The sequence below is a fragment of the Piliocolobus tephrosceles genome, chromosome 7, assembly GCF_002776525.5.
Source record: "Piliocolobus tephrosceles isolate RC106 chromosome 7, ASM277652v3, whole genome shotgun sequence".
Classification (NCBI taxonomy): Eukaryota; Metazoa; Chordata; class Mammalia; order Primates; family Cercopithecidae; genus Piliocolobus; species Piliocolobus tephrosceles.
In genome coordinates, this window is record NC_045440.1 from 86,822,872 (window position 1) to 86,832,164 (window position 9,293).

The 9,293-nt window shown below is 38.5% G+C and overlaps 1 pseudogene; it reads left to right on the top strand.

Moving 5' to 3' along the window:
- Positions 1 to 6,545: 6,545 nt before the first annotated feature.
- LOC111549667 lies at positions 6,546 to 6,852 on the top strand (annotated as a pseudogene).
- The last annotated feature ends 2,441 nt before the right edge of the window (positions 6,853 to 9,293 follow it).

The window sequence follows — 9,293 nt, forward strand, 5'->3', positions numbered from 1 at the left end:
GTACATGCCACCATGCCCGGCTAATTTTTGCATTTTTAGTAGAGATGGGTTTTTGCCAGTTTGGCCAGGCTGATCTCAAACTCCTGACTTCAAGTGATCCACCAACCTCAGTTTCCCAAAATGCTGCCATTACAGGTGTGAGCCACCACACCTGGCTTGGTTCCATATGAATTTTAAAATGTTTCTTTTCTAGTTCTGTGAAGAATGTCAATGGTAGTTTAATGGGAATAGCATTGAACCTATAAATTGCTTTGGGCAGTATGGCCATTTTAACAATATTGATTCTTCCTATCCATGAGCATGAAATGATTTTCCATTTGTTTGTGTCATGCCTGATTTTTTTTTGAGCAGTGGTTTGTAGTTCTCCTTATAGAGATCTTTCTCTTTCCTTGTTAGCTGTATTCCTAGGTATTTTATTCTTTTTGTGGCAATTGTGAATGGGAGTTGGCTCATGATTTGGCTCTCAGCTTGATTGTTGTTTGTGGATGGGAATACTAATGACTTTTCCACATTGATTTTGTATCCTGAGACTTTGCTGAAGTTGCGTATCAGCTTAAGAAGCTTTTGGACTGAGACAGTATGGTTTTCTAGTTACAGGATCATGTCAACTGTAAATAGGGATAGTTTGACTTCCTCTCCCTATTTGAATGCCTTTATTTCTTTCTCTTGCTTGAATGCCCTGGCCAGAACTTCTAATACTATGTTGAATAGGAGTCATAAGAGAGGGTGTCTTTGTCTTGTGCTGGTTTTCAAAGGGAACGTTTCCGGCTTTTGCCCATTCAGTATGATATTGGCTGTGGATTTGTCATATACAGCTAATAAAAGGGATTTAAATCAATCCTCATGAGTGCCTTCACATTGGACTTGGTGGTAGAAGAAATTCAGTTGATCCTCACTGCTTTTTCCTTCTCCGACTTTCTCCATTCTCACCTCCATATAATGAAGAATGTCCCATGACGTCAAGTTTGCCTTTGTGTTATTACAGCTCTTGATTATATTTTTTGAATGTTTTGCTTCTTTTGAAACTGAATTCCAACATCTACTTGTGATATTTGCTCTTTCCTCTTAAGGAGTTCTGATGAGTTCCTAGGGGTGGTATGGACTCATTGAAGTTTAATTAGATCCTCCCTGGACCAGAGACCTAGTTACTGATGGAAGCAGACTGGTAGTGTCCTCCTCTCCAAACCCATTCTCCTCCCCCATCATCAAATTCGCTTTCCTCTTCTTCCAGGGCATCATTTAGAAACTGAATGTTATAGCCATCCTTGCAGCTAATGGTGGCCATGTGACTCAATTTCTCACTGATGGAATGCAAGCAGAAGTAATGGATATAACTTCTGCTTCACTTGTTAATAGGAAATGATTTTCCCTGGACTTGCTCTGTTAATCCTCATGCTAACTGGACACAGACATGCCTGAAAAGCACCTTCTGCTTTCCACACAAGCTAGTGCCCTGGAAAAAGGAGGAAGATGATGGAAGCAACCTACATCCCTGAATAACCACATAGAACAGAGCTGCCCTATAGCTTCAATCAGACACTGTTGCATGAGGGAGAAGTAAGCTTCAGTCTGTTGCAAGCCACTGTATATATTGTATATTTGGAATGTTTTTATTGAGCAGCTTAGCCTGTACTCCTATTGTTCCACTGAGCCAGGACAGATTTATTCCTTTTCTGCCCATATTATACCACGGGGTATGGATAATGCCCTGTGGATGTGGGAAGAAAAATACATCTCTGCTGGCCCCTACTAAAATCATTCCACACACAATGCATCTAATCAATATTTAATGAGCTCATACCTTGTTCAGCACTCTGGGGTAGGCATTGTGTGAGAAATAATAGCAGCTTTGCTTCTCAGAAAAAATAAATCACACCCAGCAGGAAAAATCATAAGCGATCTTAAAAAATGTGCAGTGGTGGCTGTGGGTCTCATGTATGTGAAGGATTTCACAAATGGAGATGAAGAAATGGAAATTCTCAGCAAGAGAGGAGGATTTACTAGCAAAGAGACAGAAAAAAAAGAAAAAAATAAATAAACTTCAGCTTGGCTGGAGTGTGATGGGCATGATGAGAAAATAGGAGATAAAACCAAAAACATATAGTTGGAGGCCATTTTTAAAGAAGTATCAGACCAAGGAGACAGGCCTGGGCAAAGTGTGGAGGTTTTAGCTAAAGGACTGAAAATCTGTTTCCAAGTCTTATAATTCAGCTAGACCTAGACCAAAGTTCTTTTTGCATTTTATTTGAAATGACTTTTGTTGCTGCTTCCTAACAAGTGATAGCATTAATTTGGTGAATTGTTTTGAAGATATGAGACACTTTATAAATATTGATAGTAAAGTATTAATTTTATTTTCATAGCTACCATAGACCATACCACTGAGTTACTTGGTAATCCTATGAGAATGCCAACTTTTTTCACACCAGTTTTCTAGTCTAATCAGTAGTGGAAATGCCAAACTAATTGAAATGTATTTAGAACTACATGATTTCTAAATTTGTGCATGTAATGTTTGTTTTTCTTTCATTAGCCATACTATCAAATCAAAATGCATACCTACATGCTTTTAAACTCACATACTTGATTTTCCAGATTGCATTTTTTCCAATGTAAGTAAGAGGAACGTACATATTTCTTGTTTGTGTTTGGGTTACACTCTTACTGGTGATGGTTTCTTTACCACTTGCCCAAACTAAATCATTATTCTCTGTTATTCTAAGAAAGTAGTGTTGATGGGTTGGGATTTTAAGCACACCTAGTGTAAGATCCATAAGAAAAATTTTTTTTCTTTTGCCCGAGTTAAGGCACAACAATGAGAAGTATAAATGCATAAGTCAAGCTTCCACTGATTATGTTAACAGTATTATGGGGAAGTGATGCCTCACTACAAAATTTTCTTTAAGGACTACTCTTACTTCTGGAAGCAAAATTTCTTCCAAATTCATTAACTAGTGCCAATAAATTATCATAATTAAAGAGCGGGAAAGTCTATAGAAAATTTAGATAGATAGAGATACAGAGAGAAAGAGAGAGAGTTTTTTTTTCTGAATTGCATATAAGCTCAGTGTGGTCAGAGACATTATATCTCCCCCATCACCCCTGTCACCCCCCCTTGAAAACTAACCCCATCTATTATTCTGGAAGTATAGAATAAGAGGTATTAAGGAATCAAAATATTAAAAATCACCAGTGTGTTCCCCAGGGAAAAAGCCAATACTACTACTATATTTTGTTGTTGTTATTAACTCACTTGGTTTTAATTATTTTTCAAAAACTCACATTCCTAATGTGATCTTACATTCCCCTATCTATGCAATATTAGATCTCAATTATGCTTCTGCATACACCTTTGACATTGCCCTTGGAAATATCCCAATTTTTATCTTACAATAGAAAAAAAGTCATTATCCCTCCCCACTACTTCTTGTTAGTCTAGTATTCTACTTAGACTATTATGCTGAAATACTACTGTTCTACTTAGACCATCAGGCTAATCATCAAGTATAATTCATTATTGTTTTCATTAGCTAATTTTAGGTAATTTTGTACCCCTACAAATTCTCTTGAAACAAAGTCCCTATGTGCATATCTGTCAATACATAATCAGCTCCCTGGTAGAAATCGCTATGATAGGGGGTGTCAAATAGTTTTTCTTTGCTCCAGGCAGCCTGGAAGAATAAATTTTAAACGTGTTTTCTTTCTAAATGACCTAACTACTGGATTTTGCATAACAATATCTGCTAAAAAGGTAATCTGATATTATCTGTTTATTGTCTTTCTTTCTCCACTAGAATGTAAGCTTTCTATAAACAGGGATTTTTTTTTCCACAGCTGTGTCCTTAGCACGTAGAAAATTGACTGAGACATAGTTGAAACTCAGGAATTATCTGTTGAATTAATGAATAGATATGAAAAGCAGAAGGTATTTATCTGGGTCAAGAAGAGACACAGGATAAGGCCTTCAGAGTCTGCTAAATTCCTAGGATGTTATTCTAGGGGAAAATGAAGGAGGCCAAGTTTCCTGAGTGCTTCCACTTTCCATTGATGCACCTCTCTGCCACACTCCCAGGGCTCCGACTCTGCTGTCAGGAGCAAAACAGTCTCACAAAAAAATAATTCATTAGCTATCAATTCAGTGAATAACTATCAAGCACCAGCCATGTGTCCCAGGCATTACACTAGGTCCTACAGTTGATAATAATAATGTCAAGATAGGGACTCTGCTCATCATCTGGTGATAAGTGCTAGGAGCACAGAAAGGAAAACAATTACCAACCTATTGCCTTGTCATGGGAACACTCAAGCTGCCATGTGCAGACACTCATGTGATAAGGAACTGAGGCTTCCTGCCAACAGCCACATGAGCAACACATCAATGTAGTGGATCCTCCATCCCCACTTGAGCTTTCAGATTACTGATGGCCCTGCCAACTTCTTGACATCAACCTCAAGAGAGATCCTGTGCTGGAATCACCCAGCTAAACTGTTCCCAAATTTCTGACTCACAGAAACTGTGAAAAATATGGTTCTTGTTTTAAGCCACTAAGTTTGAGGATAATTTGTTGTGCAGCAACAGATGACTAACATAGACTTCAGTGAAAAATGAACATAAAAATGGGATGCTAACCGTTGCTCATGGGGCAAAACGTTTTCACCTCAGATGTACATTGTTGGAAGATTTCTTGGGATATGCAGACAGGTCACTATCCAAAGCATATGCTGTAATGCACTAAGGATTTTGAGTTCCAAAGTTCCTTCCTGTTAACTGATCACAACTCCAGCCTAACAGACTGATCTTCCTAAAAGTCAAGAAAGTGGGTAGGTGACCTGAGGTTAGGAGTTTGAGACCAGCCTGACCAATATGGTGAAACCGCATCTCTATTAAAACAAATACAAAAATTAGCCAGGCTTGGTGGTGTGTGCTTGTAATCCCAGCTACTCAGGAGGCTGAGGCTGAGAGAATCGCTTGAATCCAGGAGACAGAGGTTGCAGTGAGCCCAGATTGTGCCACTGAACTCCAGCCTGAGCAACAGAGTGAGATTTCATCTCAAAAAATAAATAAATAAATAAAAAATAAAAGCCAAGCAAACCGGGTCTGATGAAGCAAGAAGTTAAGGATTGGATTCGTTTGTTCAGTACCAAATACTGAAAAGAAATTGGACTGGCTTTAAAAAGGACCACATAAAATATGTGCACACCTCCACTAAGGTATTAAATCTCTGACAAATAACTATACGTTAATCCTAAAATCCAAAACAAAACTCATTCAGTTTCAACATAAAAATAAATAAAATATAATGTAATTAACAATAAAATCTACCTAAGAGAGAAGAATGAGAGTTACGACCTGGAAATATTTCCACTGATGAGATTGATCTGTTGTTTGACCACCTCCACTGCTTCTTAGTGCATTTAGGAATCCCCTCCTCTCACTGTTCCCTTTCTTCTGTTTCTATTAAAAATGACTCCACTTTGATTTTAATAATGAAGCATTAATACTTTCATCAGCAAAGATACATTCTCTACTGGTCTTGTCTCATTTCCTTCCATGAAACATAGACCCAAGTCTCAAGTTTCTTGTTTTCCCTTGGCTTGGATCTGAGGGCAGCCTGATTCTTGTAGCTTTCCTCTGTAACATCTACCATTACACCTCACCCTAGTCTACATGCTGACCTTTTGTTCCCCACAGCCTGGACTGAGAACTTGGTCCATAGTTAGTGCTAAATAAATACTAGTTGCTTTGTCCTTACCATAACTATCACCACCATCACCATCATCATCATCATCATCACCACCACCATCACTGTCATCTCTAGAAGTCCTGGTTCCTTGTCTGGATTTCCAATCCTTTGTTCCCTAGCTGGTTAGCTTCAGTGGGCAATCCTGTCTATTTAGTGGTATGGATTCTCAACTTTGTCTGCTCAGAAATATATAACTTACCTGACCACTCCCTATCTTAGCCAATTTCCCTGGTCTTCAACCCCATGCCTTCCTCAATCTCCAGTACATTTATTTCCTTCTTTCATATAATCACAGCTTGTTAGAAGTAGAAATCACCTTAAAGATCATCTTGCTTAACCCCTACATTTTAAAATTGAGAAAAGCAAAATTTAAGTAGGTGTTATAACTAGCGGAGCCCACTTTCCATTCTCCAAGTCCAAAGTGTCTTTCTCTATGACCATGGTTCTCAGCCAGGGATGATTTCAGCACCCAAGCAGTGTCTGGAAACATCTCTGATTGTCAAAACTTGAGGGGCAGAGTATGCTCCTGGCATCTGCTAGTGTTTAGCAGTATCCTTGTCCTCTACTCACATTTAATCCTACCGCTGTAAATGGTAGTTATATAGGAGACAAATGACATTAAGAAATTAACCTAAGTACACTTGACTAGCAAGTACAAAAGCCATCTTAAGGCCATTTGGCTTTAAGACACAATCCACTCTCCACCGTGGTGCCCTTGTCAAAAGAAAAGTAAAAAAGTGCTGTATACTTCTGTTTCCCACCCGGCCTCTGTCTTTCTATGCCGATAGCACTCACACAAACATGGTGAATGTTTCTAAAACCTGTCGGACTTTCTGTAAGAAGGGTGGCAAGCACCAACCCCACAAAGTGACACAGTACAAGAAGAGCAAGGATTCTCTGTACGCCCAGGGAAAGCGGCATTATGACAGGAAGCAGAGTGGCTATGGTGGGCAGACTAAACCGATTTTCCAGAAAAGGGCTAAAACTGCAAAAAAGATTGTGCTAAGGCTTGAGTGGTTGAGCCCAACTGCAGGTCTAAGGCTATTAAAAGATGCATTTTGAACTGGGAGGATTTAAGAAGAGAAAGGGCCAAGTGATCCAATTCTAAGTGTCATCTTTTATTATGAAGACAGTAAAATCTTGAGTTTATGTTCAAAAGAGAAAAAAAAAAGGTAAAAAAGTAATCCTCAATGTTAGTATCATAGTATTTTATATATTATACTATACTATAATTTTTTCATTTTCCCAAATTTGGACCATTTATAGTTCTGAATTTCACAAGCATAAACTCATGTCCCCAGGGGAAGAAAATTACTACTGTCCTTAGTTGGTGAGAAGAGGAAGTGCCTTCAATAAGTGGTGTAGGGCTCCGGGCCAAGTCTTCAGAGAAATCTACAATGATTTACCAGCTCAGCAAAGAAGAGGATGACATCTTGCCGACAACACTGCAGTCAGAATAAGTTACCATGGTTTGTTCTCATTCGAATAAGAAGTACATGAGGAAAAAGAAATATTTCCTGGACTTGTATGTACTTCCCTTTCACAAGTATTTCTTTTGTAAGTTGATATTCCCCCAGCTGCCTTCTACCAAAAATGGCAGTCTTTTTGTGTGCCCTTGGACATGAGGCAGGTGGCACCAGGCCCACAGAACCCTGACAAGTGTGGAAGGACAGGAATGGAAAGAAAACAAAAATGAGAAACAGTATCTCCTAAGAAGATCTTTCAGAGTTTATCTTGTCAACCACCTGCAAGAGATGGAGAAGCAGAACAAAGCCCATTGATGTTTCTCATGGCATTTTAACAAGAGAGCGTGGCAGACAGTTTCATTCCTGATGCTCTGACATGTACTAATTTTCAGACTCAGTGATCAGCACCCATGTTCTCTGCCTGTTTTGTTAATGATTCAAAGTGTATGCTTATTTTGTGCTATATATATATACACACACACTTAAATCTGTAAAATCATAATAGCATTTTGATGGAATCATGCTGTCTCTCAATGGAATCTAATTGGTAATTTGACTCTAATTTTTATAATTACTTGAGTGACATGAATCCTAGAATAGTAAGGAAGCCCATGGTCTTGCCATAATAATACCATAATTACCATAAATAATACTTTGATGAATCACAGCTTCTTTATTCCTTCTTCTTTACTCAACATTATTTCTAACTTAGCACTGATATCTTCATACTGCTTTTTTGTTTACCAGACTGATTCTTCTAGAAGCTTGTAAATTCCTTGAAGATAGGAATCATGTCCCATTTTTCTTTTTATCTCCAGAGCCTAGGATAGTACCTAGCACAAGTTAAGTGCTTAATAAATATGGGTCAGGCTGGGCACAACGGCCCACGCCTATAATCCCAGCAGTTTGGAAGGATGAGGCAAGTGGATTATCTGAGCTCAGGAGTTCAAGACCAGCCTGGACCATATGGCAAAACCCCATCTCTACAAAAAATATTTAAAATTAGCTGGGCATGGTGACACAAGCCTGTAGTCCCAGCTACTTGCTGGGTTGAGGCAGGATGATGGCTTGAGCCTGAGAGGTCGGGGCTGCAGTGAGCCATTGTCACGCCATTGCACTCCAGCCTGGGTGACAAAAGGAGATTCCATCTCTTAAAAAAATTAAATTACATTAAATTTTTAAAATAAAATTAAAAAATAATAAAATTTATATTGGTAAGTTATCTAATGAATAAATAAATAACTGCTTGAGTGAATAAATGAAATAACAAGTCACGACCACTGGATTTTTCAGTAGGTCTTTATCTGCCATAATAAGGACACAGAACCCACATTTTGCCCCTATCAGAGGATCAGGGAATGAGGCAAAGGAGAAGTCCCTGGACACCAGAAAGCTTTCTCTGGGAGTGAAAGCCAAACAGCTGGTGGATGCTTCTCAGAACTGTGAATAAAGATATCAGGTTTCTAGGGCTGTATTTACTGTACACATAAATTAACTTGAGTATTACACTGTTGACAAAATATATACTTGCCATCCTAAACATCAACAGGAACTAGAATAGGCAGTATTGTTAGAGCACATTACATTCTGTATCTTCTGCCTCCCAATGGTTAAATATCTGTACACTGGTGGCAATGAACTGGATATATACACCACAATCCCTCCAAGCTCCAACATTCTGTCACCACTTGGGTATTAGGCACCACTAGAGAACTTGGGAGATGCAATTCTAAGTTAATCTTCACATTAGCATGTCCATTCTATGCAATTCAGCGTCTCTGCATGACAATTGTCAAGTTGCTTATTTTTCTAGTCTCAGTTTTCCTGTCTGAAAAATGGAGATTATAAAGTGAGTTTATAGTACTTGGTGAAGAACCAGACACACGCTAAATAAATGTTAACTGTTGAGGTTTATAATTTAGTTCCTGATGCTAATGACACAAGAAAAACAATTATTACAATGTGCTGTGTGTAACAAGAGCTGTAATTTCAGAATGCTGCAGGAACCCAAAGAGAGTATCCAGCTTCTGAAGATGTTGCCTTATCTGAGACATTGAGGACCATTAAGAGTGTAGGTTTCATC